The sequence below is a fragment of the Rousettus aegyptiacus genome, unplaced genomic scaffold (assembly GCF_014176215.1).
Source record: "Rousettus aegyptiacus isolate mRouAeg1 unplaced genomic scaffold, mRouAeg1.p scaffold_m13_p_7, whole genome shotgun sequence".
NCBI lineage: Eukaryota > Metazoa > Chordata > Mammalia > Chiroptera > Pteropodidae > Rousettus > Rousettus aegyptiacus.
The window spans coordinates 12,925,306-12,944,565 of NW_023416310.1; the positions used below are offsets into that span (position 1 = coordinate 12,925,306).

Here is a 19,260-nt window from a genome sequence, read left to right on the forward strand (position 1 = left end):
GTACCATTCTCCATCCCCAGTTGTAACAACCAAAAATGCTTCCAGACTTTGCTTCACGTGTCATGCAATAATGTTATTGCCGTATATTTTCATTTTCTAGCTTTTATTTATATAGTATATTGTCATACATTCTATTCCTATATATGTTATTAACCTCATAATACATTATTTTTTGCTTTAGTTGGTCTGTGCCTTATAAAATGAATAAAAATAAGGAAAAATAGTTTTGTGTTTACTTTCTCTTTCTAATGCTCTTTCTTTTTTATGGATACAAATTTTCACCTGGTAATTTTCATTCCTGCCTGAAGAACTTTCTCTAAAATTTCTTGTGTCTGTAGGCAGTAAATTCTCTCAGGTTTTATTTGTAAATAAAAAAAAAAATCTTTCTCTCTTCATTTTTGAAAAATATTATTACTGGTTTTAGAATTCTATGTTCATTTTGATTTTTTTATTCATACGAATGTAGCATGTATTCAGAAAATTAAATTACAAATAATAAACACAACTATGTGAATCTTAAAAGATAACAGATCTGAAAAATACTTTACAATGGATTTAAAAAATGTGGGGCTATGAAATAAAAATTGCAGACAAGATACCTTTAATTTACATAAATTAGATTTTACAACTGAATACAAAAAAAGGGTAAATACAAAGCATGGGAAATTGCAAAGAGCAAGGTTTTATGAATCTGTCTCCAGACGAATATATCAAAAGGTGGCTTTCTGGCATGATTAGAAAAGTTTTAGTCTAGACCCAGTAGTAATATGGATGATCTGTCAAAGCAGAAGGGAGCACTGTGAATAGTCAACCGATATAACAAATACAGCACTCAGTGTGAACTGGGCGACCATTTTTTACTCATGAAATCACTAGGTATATCCTTGGAAAATGTGACTATTTTCAGGAAGAATAAGGATACCAAAGAATATTCTTACCACAAATTAAAACATGTAAAGAAACAATGATTACATTACTTAAATTATAGCCCAGAAATAAACCTTACTGTAGACAAATTTGTATAAGAAATATATGACAAAACTTTATAAACCAAGGTGTGGCGAAGGTTACTTAATGTTGTTAGGAAAACTGGTGGGCAGTTTGGAATAAATTCCATTTAGAGTCAAATCTCATTCCATAATCATTTGGAATGAAGTATTCAAACAGCCCACAGAACAGTTAAAATAAGAGTATTTATCTGCCATTGTGGAAGGGGGAGAAATTTCTAAGCAGAGCAATCATTTTAAAAATGAAAAAAGCAATGATGAACAAATCTGGCCACCTATAAACAAAAATTTCTGTATTAAAAGTCGGTTGTAGACGGAGAAAATGTTGAAAGTAAGTGAAAGCAGTAGTATATTTATAAACACCCTACACAAACGGGTAGGGAAAACACAAAGAAACCTCTCTCCAGTCTTACCTGCCATAGGGCTGGAGACGGAGGGTAGCAAAAGTCTGAAAGAAAGGTAGTGTGAGTTATGGTGGGAAAACCTGATTAATGGCATGTAAAAGGTTACTGGATAACATTCAGTGTATAACTGATTTTGAAGACCTTGTTATAGCAGGATCATTCTACATGGTTGTGTGTTTTTTCTCTAGCAGACGATTGAATTGACCCAGGATTAGGAATGTGAATCCTGCGGGTGGTGAAGTGGGAGAGAAAGTAACACATTAGGTGGACTGATGGCTTGGGTGACCACCAAGATTGGGAGACCGGTGATAACACAGCACCTGGAGAGATGAGACTAGTGCATCTAAGCGATTGAGTCTGGACCAAGGTTAGAAAAAATACAGTGGGATTTGAATGACAAAGAGAAGAAGAGGGTAGGACAGCTAGACCACACGAGCCTGAAGGAAGGAATGGGATTGCTTGTGAGTTAGGGTTTGGAAATGTGACTGTGGAGAAGGTTGATTTACTGCTTTAGCTTTCACTCTAGAAGATTCTTTTCAAGAGCTGGCTAGTGATGGAAAGAATATTCAGTGATAAGGTACAGGTAAGATTTGTTTTATCACGTAAAAGGTGTTTCCAGAGGTCCCTAGGGAAAAGGTTGAAGGGAAGGGCTGCAAGGAAGGCTGGTAGGCGGGGAACACATGGGTGGCTGAGAAAGTATAGAGAACATTGTGGACATGAAAATAGGAGAGAGGGTAGTTGGCTAGAACGGTTTGTGTTTTGAATGGAACCCTAGAGTGACAAATGTGAGAGCCACAGGTAGAGCTTTAATACCCTAGCAGAGATTCTTGAATTGACCTGTGGTGTAACGATTGTCTCTGGAGCCTGACCACTGTGACTTTGTGATCTAAAAGGAATAATAGTGAAAAGCTTAACCCTGGGTGGTTAAGCCTAAAGCAATTAAGCTTTAAATATTGAAAACCAGTGGGGCTCACATTTCTTAAGCAGAGTCCCCACTGAGTGTGGAGTTAGCTTTGAGGTAGAATGGGAAGATACAGCACTACCATTAGTTTAGTAAAATCCAGTTTGTCTTATCGGACTGCCAATGACCCCGGAATGAATGCTAGCCATCATAGTGGGTACTTCTTTATCAGAGAGGTTATCTTCTTCTGGAAATCGTTTCCTTCTACTGTTCCATTTTACCTGACACAGGGTGCTGAGGCTACTGCTGCTGTGGGCTCTTGTGAGTGAGCTAATAGTTGAGCCCCCTTGCCTCCTTGGAATAGCAAAACAAAGCCTCATTTGCTGCATACCTTCTTTGGGAATCTGAACCTTTTTAAAGCTAGGAGGAACTAATTATATCAACTAATTTTCTTTTTTTCTTTTTCTCTCTCTTCTTTCTCCTTTAATCTTTCAATTTTTTAAATCTGGAATAGAGACAAGAATGGGAATTGGCATTTCTTTCACAATTAAAGCATCTATATGAGTCTATAGGAAAATCCTGATGTATTACAGTATCTGAAATATGTAATGTTTTCAATAGACTAAATTTGTCATCTTTCTTCTACTTTAGATCTATCCATACTAATGGAAATGTAACTGGAACCAACTCTGATGATAAAATCAAGGACCATCAGACAAGATCATGCAGTAGGAATTTTTGCTTCCAAATGAAGACACCGACATTTAGAATTTCTACTTTCTAAGGTACTTAAGGCACAATTTTATTTTAATTTGATTCCTTGGCAGTCATTTTATCATGTTGGTTTCTGTATATAGATTTTATAAATTAATTTTTTTATGTTAGAATGGTTAGCTTTTGGAGACGAGTTCAAACCACGTTCCTCTCCTTACTTCCCCCAAAATTGAGAAAAAGATCCAGATTTTAAAGGAAGGTAATCTTTATAATTAGAAAGTGTGTCTATTATGAGAAATTAAGTTATATACTGAGTGCCAATTAAGACTCAGTAAACTGCGTTAGAGGAATTAGAATAAATAAATGTCAGTTTAATAATTTTTTTATGTCATGACTCTCTGAGGTGAGCAACTGAGTTCAGCACTCTAATAGAGTTTGCTCACGTGATACAAGAGATCTTAGTAATTGTTTAGTTTGATTTGGAAACCTTTTTTTCCTTTTCTAAACTTATTGTTTTGCCAAGAAGTGTCACTTTTATTCCCCACAGACTGTGTCTGTGGGACCTTTGAGATTTGATGTGTTAGTTTCACTTGGACCAGAAAAGTGAGAAGATATGTAATTAAAGAATCAAGTGACACTTCCAAATTATGGGGTAGATCCCCACTCTGAAGACTACATAAGATAATTGAAAACAGTCAAAGGAAACATCATATCAATAGAAAACAAATACAGTGTTCCCTGTTTTTCTGATATATGTACAAATTCCAAACAAAGTACGGTTAGGTGTTCATTTAAAAACAAACTTTTTAAAAAATTATATTTTTCTATAAAGGCAGAACATATAAAAAAATAGGAGATAGATCCAAGATGGTCAGTTCTCTGTATACATTACAGAGGTTTATAAATTAATTTTGCTAGAATATAGAGAAGACAAAAATTTGAGAAAAATGTGTCACATATTACTAAGATTATTAATTTCATTTTGTTCTGTTTTGGAAGAAGAATATATATATATAGCATAAATTCTAAAATAATAAGAATCCATGGTATTGGAAAATTCTGACTGCTTTCGTTAAAATAAATAGGTTACTTTCTAAAAGGGGGTAGTGTACTTGAGCAATTTTTTGCCTAAGAAAAGTTACTTTAAATCAAATAGCAGATGAAAAAGAGGTTGCTTTGATGAGAAGTTTTAAAACTTCCTGGGCAGCTAGGAGATCTACTTTTCTTGTCATTTTGAATCAAATGATAATGATGATTAAGTATATAATTTTTCTTGTTATTAGAACTATTTCCTTTATTTTTTTAGATGCTTTTCCTTCTTTCTTTCATAATTTGTCTTATTATCAGAACCATTTCCCTTAATTTTTTAGATATTTTTTCTTCTTAGTTTCATTTAACAACATTTGTTTGATGTCCAAGCTTTGCAAAGAATGACTTTAGGTATGCAGAAGAATATAAATTACACTATAACTTCATTATGAATGAAGTCAAAGACATCTTTCATTCAGAATGTTTACTCTGGGGCTAGGGAGACTAGATACACTTATATGAAAACCATTTTAAAGCAGTCGTAAAATAAGCATATAAAATGATAATTAAGAATTCCTTTTTTAAGTAATATAGTTAAGTTTTATATTCAGATCTCAACAAAAGTTAAGATTAGGGAGTAGGAAGTTCTGAATTTGCTGACAAATTGGTTTTGTTTGTTGAGTACTTATGATTCTACTTGTAAAAGTGCCATGTAGCCAAATAGGTTGCTTAAATCCTTAAATTAGGGATTTCTAATTCATCTGAAAATTTTACAGATTTGTGCTCAGGAGTTTTATGTAATACATTTTGACAATCCTCTCTTACAATTTTTTGAGAGGCCTTTAGATTTTGAGATTGTGGAATTTTATTTTTTAGGGAGTATTTAAGCAAAACAAAACCAGTACATAAGTTGAGGCCCTAGAACATTTATAAGATGATGTTTTGGAATACATACATTAAGTTCAAATGGTACTTTTAAAAAATATTTTATTTGAACTCAAGAAAACATTTGAAAACAAATTCCACTTTCATACTACCCTTGGGAATTGAATGAACATTTCTTAGTTTCCTTTTCTATAATAATTACTTTTCAGCTTTGTGATGATAAATTAAACAAGTGTATAAAATTATATAAAATGAAGTTTTTCAGTGTGAAATTAATGAATATTGCTGAAGACAGAGCTGTTGAAGTATCATTCACAATTACCCTTCTCATAGCCAAAAACAGGTCAGCTCACACCACTACTCAGAAGCCTGTAAAACCAGTTTCAAAGTTAATAACAAATATGCTTGGAGAGAAAGTAAAATGAGCTTTTGGCAAAAACCTCTTATCAAAGGCATACCATCTGGAAAAGCAATTACTGTCGTGTGCACGCTAGCAGAATTTTTGTTTTTCAGTTGGATAAAAGCACCGATGTGCAGAGGGCATACCAGCGCTTCATGTAGATGTGTTATTGTTATCACTTGGAAATCAACACCGTTGCAGAAGAGTATTTTGTTATTATTTTGTTTTGCTTTTGGTGGTGGTTGTTTGTTTTAAGCCACTGTTAACTTGGAAAAAAGTTGATTGGTTCCTCTGATCAAAGCCCAGCAACTCTAGCTGCAAGAAAGGTGTTTTTAGCCTGTGAGTAACAGAAATTGCACCAGGATCAATCCATTTCCCACTTTTGTCAGAGAGAAGAATTGGCATTCAGTAATGTGATTTCTAATTGTGATTTAATGCCGAAGAAAATAGTAAAATTTGTGGATATAAGCAATCTTTGGCCACTAAAACCATATCTTTTCAGAGTTTTGTGAAGCAAGTATAGGATCCTGCTTTTCCACCATGATGTGTGCTAGCTGTGTAGCGTGACAGGGCCTTACATGTTTGTTAATTAGTCTTTTAGTAAAATAAGATAAATATTTCTTTATTACTGATAATGCCATTTCTGTTATTTCAAGGGAGCATAACTTAGCAAATATATTTACTATTTCCAATAATTGGAACTTATGACTTCATATTCACAATATCATGGGTTTAAATGTTAAGGATGTGGTATGAGGAATTTATAAAAGGTCTGAATTAGGTACAAAATAATTCAGTCTAAGAGTTTGACCATTTTCCTGCACTTTATTATTTTAATTTGTCAAAAACTGAATTTTCAATTGTACATGTTTAAAAACTATATCCAAATTTTGAAATAGAACATGAAGCAATACTTTCCAGAGCCAAAATGCCAGCAGAGACTAGATTAGGAATCTTTTTGATCCAGTCTCTCAAACTGAAGCATTTAACATTCAGTTTTGAGTGGGATATGCTGTTTGTTTGTTTGTTTGTTTTTGAGGGGGAGCATTCAATGAAATGCTGAAAGTAGACTTCACTGAGAAATCTTGCTATAATTCCTAGGTCCGTGTTCATTTATAAAAATCCAGAATATATTACACAGCTGATTTATAATTAAGAATTAGGAATTTTTGATTTAATAGAAATAATACAAATCTAGGTGAATAGGAGAGTGGCTTATGGCTAAAGCTGATTACAGATCTGTGGTCTTGAACATCTTGCAAGAACATCTAATAAGGCATGGCAGAACTACTAAGATACTTAATTGAATGGATGTTGGCTTGCCAAAGATGAGACGGTTTGAGCATCAGCACGTAAAACTGCAGTATAATCAGTCACATCAAATATGTTTAAATCCATGAGTTCATAATGATATTTAAAAAAACAGATTAATTTTCTTTGGAGTATGCTAATGAACGAGCTATACCTGAAGGTAACCAGATAGTTAAGGAGAGGAAGTTTCTTTTCTCAGGAGTATTCTGGTTAATAAATGGAGTGATAAATAGAACATCATCATTTTGTAATGAATTTCTGGACTTAAGCAAAGATCATCAGTGGTGGCTAACCTCACAAAAAGACAACCAGACATTAGGTTTCTCTTAATGGAAGTTCACAACACTAATCGTGAAATATTCTTGCCAAGAAATTAAATTAGAACCCGAATCTGATCAAGTCTCCTGCTCTAACTACCAGTTTACTGGAAACACAGAAGACAGGGAAACAAATGAAATGATACCGAGAGGATGCAGTCTGCAAAATCTAGGCTTTGAGGAAATCCTTGGGACACAACTTGGTCTTTTTTCAGCAAATAAATTGTAGAGAACAAAGAAAGAGAAATGAAGGACAAAATCTGAGATTGATAACAATGTTTGGACTTTATTTGAGTCCAGTTTTTAATAGATAAATATTTATGAAATAATCAGGAAACCATGAACACTGGCTGGATATTTGATATTAAGAAATTATTGTGTAGGGCGGAAGGGAGAGAAGGGAGTAGATGGAGTGAAGGGGTTCAAATATGTGGTGACAGAAAGAAATCTAACTATGGGAGGTGAACACAGTGTAAATATATATGTGCCTTACTGTTAAAGTGTACAGCCGAAACTTACTGGATTTCATTAACCAGTGTCACCATAAAACATTAGTTAAAAAAAAGAAAAGAAAAAAGAAATTGTTGTTATTTTTTAGGTGTGATAACAATATGTAGTTATTTTTAAAAGTCATTACCTTTTAGAGATACATAGTGAAATGATGGATGCAAGGATGTGTCTGGGATCTGCTTCTTCGTTTTACAGAGTAGAGGGAAGGCAGTGGGTGGAGATGAAACAAGAGTGGCCATGAGTTGATCATAGTTTAAGCTAGGCACTTGTGGTGTCAGGGCTGATGGTGGTGGTATGATTCTTGATATCATTCTCTAAGCTACTTTGAAAATTTCCATAGAAAGGTCCAGAAATTTACATTTTCTCTGTTGGCTTATAAGAATGCAATTGAATTATGAGTATGTAGCAACCTGATGAATTCTTTCTAATAACTTCTCGAGTCTTTTGGGGTTTCTATATAGAAAATCATATTGCCTACAAAGGACAGATTTACTGGATAGTGCTCACTATCAGGCTCCAGTCGAAGTGCTTACATATATTTACCCAGTAGTTCCTTGCAAGAACTCCAGCGGAAAGATTAACTTGCCCAAGGTTACCTAGCCCCGTATGTGGTAGGGATGGGATTAGAGTTCAGGCATTCTAGCCCTAGAGTCTGTCTTCTTTAGTTTTTCTGTCTTTCCTTAAAACTTTTCAGTTTTATTCCCTTTGCTCTAATCCTTACACCTTTTATTTCTTTCGTTTATCTTAGTGTACTGGCTAGAAGTTAAACTTTTAAATACCAGTCTTCCTATGGCCATGCCACCCTGAACATGCCTGAGATCATCTGATCTCGGAAGCTAAGTGGGGTTCGGCCTGGTTAGTACTTGGATGGGAGACCATCTTGGAATCCAGGTGCTGTAGGTGTTGAATAAAAATACATACATACATACATACCAGTTTTCATTTGTAATTTTGATTTTGGAAGGCGTCTTAATAATTAGGGAATCCAGAGTCCAGTTGAGTTTGCTTCTTTACAAGTACAAGGTACTCACTAAGTGACTAAGAATTAACATAGCCTATAGCCAGAGATCAAAGAATAAAGTATATTGTAATAGCTTCTAGTGTTTTTTTTTTTTTTTTTTTTTTTTAATTATACTTGCCTCCTGATCTGGAAGTACCCTATTCATGTCTCATTTCACGGTCAATTATTTGTTGATTTTATTGGTTCTATTTACTGAAATTCTTTGCACCTCTTAGATAAATTTACTCCTTTCCTCCAACCCCCATACTTGTTGTATGATCACTTCCCACCTGACTTTACATAGGTTACATGAGGTAAAATTAGTCAAGGCATTTAGTACACTGTTTAGCACATAATATGCATCTAGTAAATATATTGTTTGGTTTAAGAGACAGCTACTACATAATTTTGTATAAAAATTGCACTCTTTCTTTAATTTTTAAGATGGAAAAGGGTGAATATGGCTTAGTTACTTTAAGAAGTTCTAGGTCTGGGGCAGATGGGAAAAAACTGTTGATAATGTGTTATGATGGTTTAATGAGTAATCTCTGTGATCTCTGTGTCCTTTTTTTTTTTTTTTTTTTTTATAATAGTCTCTGAGTTTGAGAAAGATTACTAAGAGAGTTGGTTGCCAAAAGAATACTTGCCTATTAAGAGGTGGGGCGGGACCCATTTAGGGAAAATACGACTTGTCCCAGCTCTCTCTGGTTTTTTAAATTTTTCTTTGATCAGCTACAAAGTACATTATGATATAGTGAGGTAGCTAAGCTTTATGAAAGGAGACATGTAAGCTCTAATAATAAGAAGGAAAATTTTTGGTATCACCCTCTGGAGAAAGAGATGGGTTACAATTACAGACAACATTTTCCTGAAAGTTATAGAAGACGGCCATCTGAAGACCTGGTCTCTGCTGTAGCTAGATGAAAGTTTTGCTTTTTTTTCTGTGCTTCACCACCCTCCATCCAGCCCAGGTACACCTATTATTTTATATAGCAATAAATTGAAGCACCCTTTTAACATATCTTTAATAGTATTTTTGAAAATGATGTTAAACTAGTTGGAAACTATTTCTTCCATTTTCCAAATGACAGTTAATTATTGAGTGGCATAGCTATTGAAATTGAGTAACCAATTATTTTTGTTAAAGGTTTTGCTTTTATGGATTATAGTTTATTAGAGAGATCAAAAATAGTTTTTGAATAATAAGATACGTGTGTAACAGAAACTCACTCTTTTTTCTGATCATGAAAGATTTGAGTGGAAAGATAAAGTACACTAGTCCCCCTTTATCCAGTTTTGCTTTCTGTGGTTTCAAGTACCCTCAGGTGCAGCCCCAAAAATATTAAATGGAAAGTTTCACACATAAAGAATTCATAAGTTTTAAATTGCATGCTCTTCAGAGTAGTTTGATGAAGTCTCGTGTCGTCCCCCTCCATCCCGCTCCAGATACAAGACACCCCTTTGTCTTAGCACCTTACTTCATCTCGTTACACAGGCATTGTGTCATCTCACATCAATCATCACAAGAAGGGCGAGTGCAGTACAGCAAGATAAATTGAGGGTTTGTGGCAACCCTGCATCAAGCAAGTCTATTCGGCACCTTTTTCAATAGACTTCGTGTCTCTGTGTCACACATTGGCAATTCTAACAATATTCCAACTTTTTCTTCATCTTTATATTTGTAATGGTGATCTGTGGTCAGTGATGTTTGATGTTGCTCCTGGAGCACCACAAGCTGCACCCATATGAGAGGTGCAGAATTGAGAATCTCTGTCCTTACTGTTTATATCATTGGATGCATTTAATGCTGGTAAAAATTTAAAGCCTGAAGAAGTATAGTGTAAGGCCTACATTGCTAATGGGTTTATTTAGTCACTTATAAAGTGTCCTTTAAATTTGGAGAAAGGATACTTTTTCAGTTGACAGAGTGACACTTAAAAAGAGAAATTAGGTTAAGCCACAATAGAAAATTTCAGTTAACTCCAGAAAAGATGAAACTATAGATGCCTATTCTATCACTGCAACAGAAGCTTAAAATGTACTATTTCAACTTTTCCAACAACTTGGAAAAATCAAACAAAATGTTCTTAAATAATGAGTCAAACAGAAGATCAACTGATTATTTAGCACTCTGAAATGAGACTCAGGGTCACACTAATGTACTCAGAAGTAAATTGATTTAAAAAAAGAAATAAATGTGCTCAATCTCAGAATTCAATAAAATAAACAAGCAAATAAAACCAACAAAATAAATGCCTATGAGAAAGGGAGGATATAAATAAGATAAAGTTAGAAATAGATGAATTGAAAAAGAGAAATTATAAAATTGAAAAATTTAAGAGCTATTTCTTAAGTTTATAAAACAAGGGAAACAAATATCTGACTAATCTTATGAAGGAAGAGAAAATCAGAGTAAGAAAGGGTAAAGAAAATATAGAAATAGAAAAGAGGTTTTTTTTGTTTAATTGTGGGAAAGCTCTACTTATTAACTCTTAATCAATTCATTAGAAATTTCTCTGAAATGAATTGTGAAACCCCCAAACTGCTTTTAGAAGAAGAAAATCTGGGTAAACCAAAAACTATGGGAGAAAGTTCAAGGAATTTTTTCCAACAATTGGTTCTTGGGCCAGATCATTTTGCCAGTGAGTTTTTTCAAGCTTTCAAGGAACATATAATTCCTTAGTGAGAAACTGTTCTAGAGATTATAAAAAGATGGAAATATGCCCGATTAATGTTATAAAATCAATATAAATATCTTAGCATGGAAGTGAGATTTTTTTATTTGGCGGGGCAGGGGTGGGGTTACTATTTTAGTTTCTATTGTAAGCAAAGCAGATTTTTCTTGATATTAAAACAGTTGATAAAAAAAAAACAGAAATTAAAATCTGAGACAAAGATGTCTTTTATATCTATTAATGTTTACTGTTACTGCATCTCTTCATTGTCTTGTGTAGGTCCAAACTTTGATCTGCTATTTTCTTTATGCTTAAAGAACATTTCTTTAAGTGCATGTCTTCTTGTAATGGATTTCTCTCAACCTTTGTCTAATAACATTTCCACTTTCATTTTGAAATATATTTTACGTGGATATAGAACTTTAGGTTGACAGTTTTTTTCTTCACTTAGCAATGTAACTTCATTGACTTATTTGCATTGTTTCTAATGAGAAGTCTTTGTTTTTCTGTAAATAAGGAGTCTTTTCCCATCTCTGACAACTTTTAACATTTTTTCTTATTCGCTGGTTTCCAACAAATTGATGATAATATTTATATTTCTAAGTGTGGTTTTATTTGTTTATCTTTCTTGGCTTTTTTTTTTTTAATTTCTTGGATCTGTGAGTTTATGGTTTGAAAAAATTTTGCTCATTATTTATCCAAATATTTATCTGTCACTTTTTTCTCTAGTTTTTGGACCGCAAGTACATGGATATTAGATTGTTTGATATATTACTACAAATCATTGGTGTTCTCTTTCCTTCTCTTTTTTGTATTTTTTCCCTTTGTGCTTTACTTCGAATATTTTCTATTGCTACATTTTCATATTAACTGTTCAGTCTGCTTTAATCCCACCCTGTGTATTTTTCATTTATAGAAGTTTCATTTGAGCCTTAAAAAAATCTTACTCCTCTCCTCAACACTACCATGTCTTTCTCTACCTTCTGGAGCGTATTGAGCATATTTATAATAGATTTTAGCATCTTCGTCTGGCAGGTTTGGTGTCTCTATCAGTTTCTATTGATCTTTTATTCTCCTAGTTATAGGTCATATTTTCCTTTTAATCTATATGCCTGGTAAATTTTCAGTGGATGTCAGACATTGTGAATTTTATGTTGTTGAGTGCTGGATTTTGTTATATTCTTTTAAATTATGTTGGTCTAAGTTGTGTCATGCAATTAATTTTTTTGAAATCACTTTGATTTTTTTTAGACTCAATTTGTTTTGAGGAAGCTTTGTTAGGGTGGGTCTAAAACAGCCTTTATTCCTAGAGCTAATTTAGAGTTGAAACATTCTGAAGAGTTTATTTAATGTCTCATTAAATAAGACAAGGTCTTCAGTCTTCACTCTGTTTGATAGGAATACAAACTGTTCTTAACCTTGTTTGAGGTTCGGGAACCTTTGGTTTATTTGCTTTTCAGTGATCCTTTCCCATCCTTACGTAGTTTCCTCTCGTACATGAAAAGTCAGTACCTGCCAAAGGCTTGAGGAGAGACCTATATAGATCTTCAGAGCCCTATCGTTATATGCACTTCCTTCTCTCTGGTATGCTTTTCCACAAATTCTTGCTGCCTTGGTCTCCCTAAAGGTGAGTTTTTGTTTCTTCAGCTCTCTGAGACTGCCAGGCTCTGTTTCCTACACGATTCAAAACTATACCGACAATCATATGTAGATAGACTAAAAAAAGTTAACACAGCTGGGAAAAAGCAGCATGTCAGAATGTGACAAAGGATTAGACTCAATCTTATATTATGATTCCAAAGATGATGGTATGGAAATTATATGGATAAATATATGCTGCATACTGGAAACTGCTTCAGGGTGTGATGTGGAGCAGTTGTAGGGCTCACCTCATTTTCCTCCCTTTTTTTCAGGGATCCTACTCTGGTTTGACTGTTGTCTAATGTCTGAAAACTGTTGTTTATTTTATCCAGTTTTCTGGTTTTGTAACTAGGAGGATTAATTGAATCTCTTTTACTCCATCATGACTTTTTGTGGAAATACTTGATTATTTTTTTTTTCTTCTTCTTCTTTTTTTATATGGGTTAAGATGTGGGCCTGAGTAAAAGACGCCAAGAAACCAGTTGGCTTATTCTTCATATTTCAGGTGTGAGGCTTATCTGTAACTGAGGCAGAAGAGTTCCTAGCTGCCTGTGGTCAAGATCCTTTCATAATAATAAACAGGCAGTTTTGCCTGGTGCATCCCTTCTCACTTCCACCATCTGGAACTTACTACAGTGGTAGGGTGGTTGATCAGAATTATAGTATTCCAAATCTTGGTCAAATACCACATAGTTTTAATAAGTTGTTAATACTCTTACTTTTAACTGAATTAAGACCCCTTTTTATTTACTTTTCTTAGGTATTTCTGTTTGCTGTTTCTCACCTTTAATTTCAAGAAAGTCTTTGGTTGTTATTTGCTAGTTATCTAACTGTGGTTGTTATTTTTCACCTGAGTTGTATTTACTTCATTCATCATGTATTTTTCTGCATCACAGTCACCTTTAGCATCTTGAAAGAGTTTGATCTTTATGCATTATATCTTTAGTTTTGCTCCTGCTTCTCTGTTCTTGCTTTCTTCTACTCAAGAATGAAAGAGTGAATAAATAACTGAATAGCTGTAGACAAATATATTCATGCATACATACAATGCAGTTTCTCAATTCTAAGACTATTAATTGTGATGTATGCTATTGATTTAATATGTTTTCAAGAAAAAAGAAACATTTATTTTTAAAATTCTTCTTAGAAATTAACTGACAGAAGCATACATTTATCCATATAATTTCTATACCATCTTTTTTGGAATCATAATATAAGATTGAGTCTAATCCTTTGTCATAGTCTGACTTACTTTTTTTTTCCCCTCTTGTGCTTTTTTTTTTTTTTTTTGGTCTCTTTACACATGGTTGTCAGTATAGTTTTGAGTCATATCGGAAATGAATTTGACTTAACTGCCTTTCTTTTTTGGGTAGACTCATCTTTAGTTTTTCTATAGATAAGCTGTGAATTAAATAACTTCCTTTTTGAGTCAGCTGGAAACTTTTGACAGTTTGCTATTCAGCACTTGGGTAATAGTACTTTGTGAAATATTAATTGGTCACACCAATGTCTCCCAGCTCTGAAAATTCTATGATCTATTTTGAAAGAATGGGCAATATCGACTATCTTTAATTGCCCTTGCTTGTCTTGTAGCAGACAACCATAGCTTTTTACATCACTATAGCTTTTTATTTCAGTGCTTTATCATAGTTCAATCTTTCTGAAAACATTTTTAAGCAACATTTATGCTTTCAGATATAACTTAAAATTCAACTGCAAGTGTGCACTATGCACTTGACTCAGCTGTGGTCATAGTTGGATAAGCATACCTTCTGTGGAAGATATTTCCTATAGCCTTACACATGGGCAAGCAGTGACATACATCATAACTTATTCTTTTGCTTGGCTACTGGTAGGATTTTTGGACACCAATTTTGATACTTCTCCTAGTTTCAGAAACCTAAAAATATTATTTTAAGAAAAACAACTATCTTTAGAATTGATAAAACATGGCTTAGGAATTTAATATATAATAAGCAAACATGAAGTCTGTCAAGTGGTAGAATTATTTAATAAGTTTTGAGATGACCAAAAAAGCAGCCAGAAAAATTAGTGTTGAACCTGTCTGTATACAGGTATATGGTTAACTTTTTAAAATTGAAAAGTTAGTGAAAGTATGCAAAGAATAGTAATCTAAGAAGACCAAAAATTAACTTTAAAAGTTAAGCAAATCTATATGAAGAAAACCAATACAAAATTTAAAAATGTAAAACAAAATGGAAAACATTTACAAATATAACTTTAAATACGATCTAAAATTACTATGAACATTTAAAAAATCTTTACAGCACTAAGATTCCAGTACATTGATAAAGTCACACCCATTTGGTCATAAGGGGACACAGAGTATACAAACACAGGTAAAGAGTTCAACTTCCTGGGAAATTAAAACAATAGTGAATTACCTTTTCATATTTATTGAATAACTATAATAAAATAGTCTATAGAGAATCAAGTACTCATGCATTGCTTTTGGAATTGGTGCAGCTCATTGGGAGTATAATATGGTAGTATATACTTTAAAAGCCATAAACATTACTATGACTATTGATTTAATAATTCTGTTCTTGAGAATTAACCTTAAGTAAATAATTCAAGGAATAAAAAAGCTGTATTAGACCTATATTCACAATAGTATTACTTATAATCATAAAACTGAAGACAACCTAATTGGCCAACAATGGGAAATTTGATGTAGTATTATAAATTAGTACCCAAATATTTCATATTCATTACATATAAGTGTAGCACTGTGACAACTGGGATGGTATCTTTTTGTTCCCTGTGACACCAGTGCCTGGCATAACTTGGCTTATAATAAATATCCAACAGTTGTAATTATCAAAATGAACAAATCAGTGGATTAACGTTAACTTAAATGAAAATGTAGACATATGGAACCAGTTTGTAAGTACCTAAATAAGTAAGGGAGATCTGGAACAAGTTCATTGATGCAGTGTTTTGGAGAGAAATTTGAACTGGAGTTTAAAAGTTCAGTAGAATATGGATTCTCTTGGGAGCCAGGAGTTGGGAAAAGTACTCCAGGAAGAGGGTCAGTCTGAGGAAAAGCCTGACAGTAAGAACTGAGTGCAGGATGAGGTAGTTGCTGAGGCATAGGTAAAGAAAGGCAGTGACCCGAATGTACTTGTAAATCAAGCTAACTAGGTGGGACTTTTTTCTGTAGTTTGGGAAGTCATTGGTGGTTTTCAATAGAAGTTGACAATGAAAGAGTTATTTAATTCAAAGAGTTTAATTTGGCATTGGTATATAGGACAGGTTCAGGCAGGGAGTCAGCTTAAACTGTATTGGAAATACTAGAGTGGAACTTTGCGTGAGAAGCCCAGTGATAGTAATTATAAAGCTATTTTTCCTTTTGAACTATGGGTAGGAATCTGATAATTTGTTCCTATGTGCTATGCTATTTTTTTTAAATTTTACGAGTTAAACTTGATTATGTAAAAGGACAGTGCTGTTAGAAGAGTAAACAGAATTATAATACAGAAAAAAAATTACTGAAATCGTATGTTTAATATCATTCACAAAAATGTTTAGGGTCAAAATAAAACGGTCTTAGGAAACCTCCATTGAACTATGCCACACAGATAAGTAATTCAGCTTCACTTTTGTTTTTGTAAATCTTTCCTTCTTCATTAAAGACAGAAGAAAATTATGTCACCTGTCATTGTTTGTTCTGTCAAAATATTGGTAGAATATCTCTTTAAACTTATGATCTAGTGAATGATCAAACTGTTAAAAATTATGAATTGAGGACCTTATTTTCTCTCTAGGTATTTATGAAAAAGTAGAGTTTTTCCTACCTAACGTTTAACATGTTAGTGGAACTTGGATAATGAAAGTTGACATTTATGAAACAGGCATGTGGTGAATTAGGGTTATGGAATTTATTTGGAATACATTTTTTTAAAAAATTGTTGCCAGTGGTTGTACAAAACTAATTCTGCATTGTTTATAAAATGGAGAAACAACATAAATTAAATTATCTCTAGATAAACATGTACAGATTCTTTCAAAAAATAGCAAGAACTTTATCAAGCAGTTGATCAATATTTTTGAGTATTAATGTTTACCATTCAGAATTAAAAATTTAAATGAAAGTTTTAGATGACCAAATGATAAATTTTTAATTAAAATGACAATTAAATTGAATTAAGTACTGGCTTAGAAGAATACACCCAAGCACCTAACTAAATTATTTTATATTTTCAGGATTAGAGGTTGAGTTGGAAAGGGCTTTGCCAAATAAGTGATGTTTTTTACCTGAATGTTAAGATTTACTTTTTGAATATGTGCTATTTGCTCTGCATGCCAGATGTTGGATTTGTTATATGCATAAGACATCCTTTCCTTAATAGGTTAAAAATGGTTTGTAAACTGTGTAAGAACCATTCAGGTAAGGGTAATAATAATATGCCATGAGAACAGAGATTAATTTGGAGAAGGGACAGGAAGAGAGGAATTATTAGAACTTTGCAGAGAAGGTCGCATGAGCTGGGACTTGAATGATAGACCCACACCCCCTAGAAGGGGGCAAAGGGATGTTCTTAGGTGTAGGGTGTGCAGTGTGAGGAGCAGTGTAAAGGCTTTCTTTCTTTCTTCTCATTAAATGTAAAGAAACATTTTGATCTTTTAATTCTTGGGTATAGAAAAAGCTTTGCTATATATCAGATCACTTCTCATAGAATTCATATGATACTTTTAAATATTAAAATAAATATTCTCTGGGCTGCAAAGAGTTATGAGGAAGCATTTTGGGACAATGGAAATGTTCTATATCTTAATTGTGACTGTGGTTACATAGGTATTTTCCTTTATCAAAACTCATTTTGTTCTACGTTTAAATTAGGCATGGTTTTTTGCATATAAAATTTATCTCAATGATATTCATTTAAAATTTTTCTGTGAAATCATACTTCAAAATATATACCTAGATGTAAAACACAGTTCTTAAGGAAGAGATTTTCAGCTGTTCATTCTCAAACTAAACTAAATTCTCAAACTAAACACAGGAATTAAATATATGAATCATACAGCAGTGAGCAGAATACAAGCACATGCTTTCATAGAACTTTTTAGTGGAGGAAGGAGACAGATACTATGGAAGAAAACAAGTAATTAATTTGAGGTAATTAAGTGCTATGATAAAAGTAAAACAGGGTAGTGGGGCATGTAGCCATCTGTGGTAGGGAAGAGTTGTCATTTTAGATGGGGGAAGGTCACATGAAGAGTCAGCTGTAGTTCCAGCTTGTTGATCATGTTCTTCAAATCTGACGCTGAACTTAACGTTAGAACTGAGACTGAATACCTGCGGGAATTATATAGATGGTTATGTATATGCAATTGATTATATGATTATAATGTAGAATGTAAATGGTGGAAATTTGAATAAAATAAAATACATTGAGATGTGGGAGATTTGAGTACATTTTTCTCAATTTTTATAGCAGATTTAGTAAATACTATCTAAAATTAAAATAAATTAAAAGGCACGCGTTAGCTCTTGATAATCTTTATTCTTAAGGTAAATGAATCCTTCTGGCCTCCATAGTTTCTGATAAGAAATTCACTGTCATTCTAACTTATGTTCATCTAGAGGTAGTATACTCTTTTTCTCTGAGTGCTTGCAAGATTTTTTTTCTCCATATTTAGTTTTAGAAACTTTATTATAATGTATCTATGTTTGCATTTCTTTGGCTTTAACCTGTTTGCAGTTTGCTCAGCTTCTTGAATTTGTTAGTTTATGATTTTCACCAAGTTTGAAAAATTGTCAGCCATTATTCAAATAATTTTTCTGCCCACTCTTTCTCCTCTCTGAGACTTGGATGGCATGAATGTGAGATCTTTGTAATTGTTCTGCAGGTCCCTGAAGTTCCATATACTCTTTTTCACTCTATTATCTTTTCGTTGTTCAGATTGGATAATTTCTGTTGATACCTCTTTAAGTTTACTGATTCTTCTGTAATTGACATTTTACTATTGAGTCCATCAAGTGAAGTTAATTTTGGCTGTTGTATTTTTTCAGTTCTAAAATTTCCACTTCGTTGTTCTTTATATCTTTTATTTCTTTGCTGAGACTCTGTTTTTTCATTTGTTTCAGGAGTGTTTGTAATTACTTGTTGTTTTGTTTTATGGATAGTTGCTTTAAAATCCTCGTTAGATAATTCAGACATCTTTGTCAGCTCAGTGCTGGCGTCTGTTGTCTTTTTTCATTTAAGTTGAAATTTTCCGTGTATTGCTTTTTTTTTTTTTTATGGGTATAGTTATTACAGAAACAAATTAGAGTAAGAGTAAAGGGGAAGCAGAACCACCAAACAGTATAAGCTCAATTCCTTTCTCTATAAAGTAGAAATAATATCTACTTCTCAGACTTTTTGTAAAGACTACATGGGAACATACATGTAAAGTATCCAGTCCAGTCCCTAGTATATAACAAATACATAGAAAATAT

The 19,260-nt window shown here is 33.1% G+C and overlaps 1 protein-coding gene and 1 pseudogene across 9 annotated transcripts in view; both read left to right on the top strand.

Annotated features, from left to right (window-relative positions):
* The window catches only part of NCOA1 (nuclear receptor coactivator 1), a 189,106-nt gene that overhangs the window by 39,481 nt on the left and 130,365 nt on the right, over nucleotides 1-19,260 (top strand). For 6 of the 9 annotated variants that reach the window (XM_036223965.1, XM_016121705.2, XM_016121709.2 and 3 more), the window contains exon 1: nucleotides 461-3,097. The gene's annotated coding sequence lies outside the window, so the exon portion shown is untranslated. Of the gene's footprint in view, nucleotides 1-459; nucleotides 3,098-19,260 lie in introns of those variants that run through there. The other 3 variants (XM_016121703.2, XM_036223966.1, XM_016121706.2) reach the window with 3 other exon arrangements.
* Nucleotides 8,264-8,381, top strand: LOC118606276 (annotated as a pseudogene).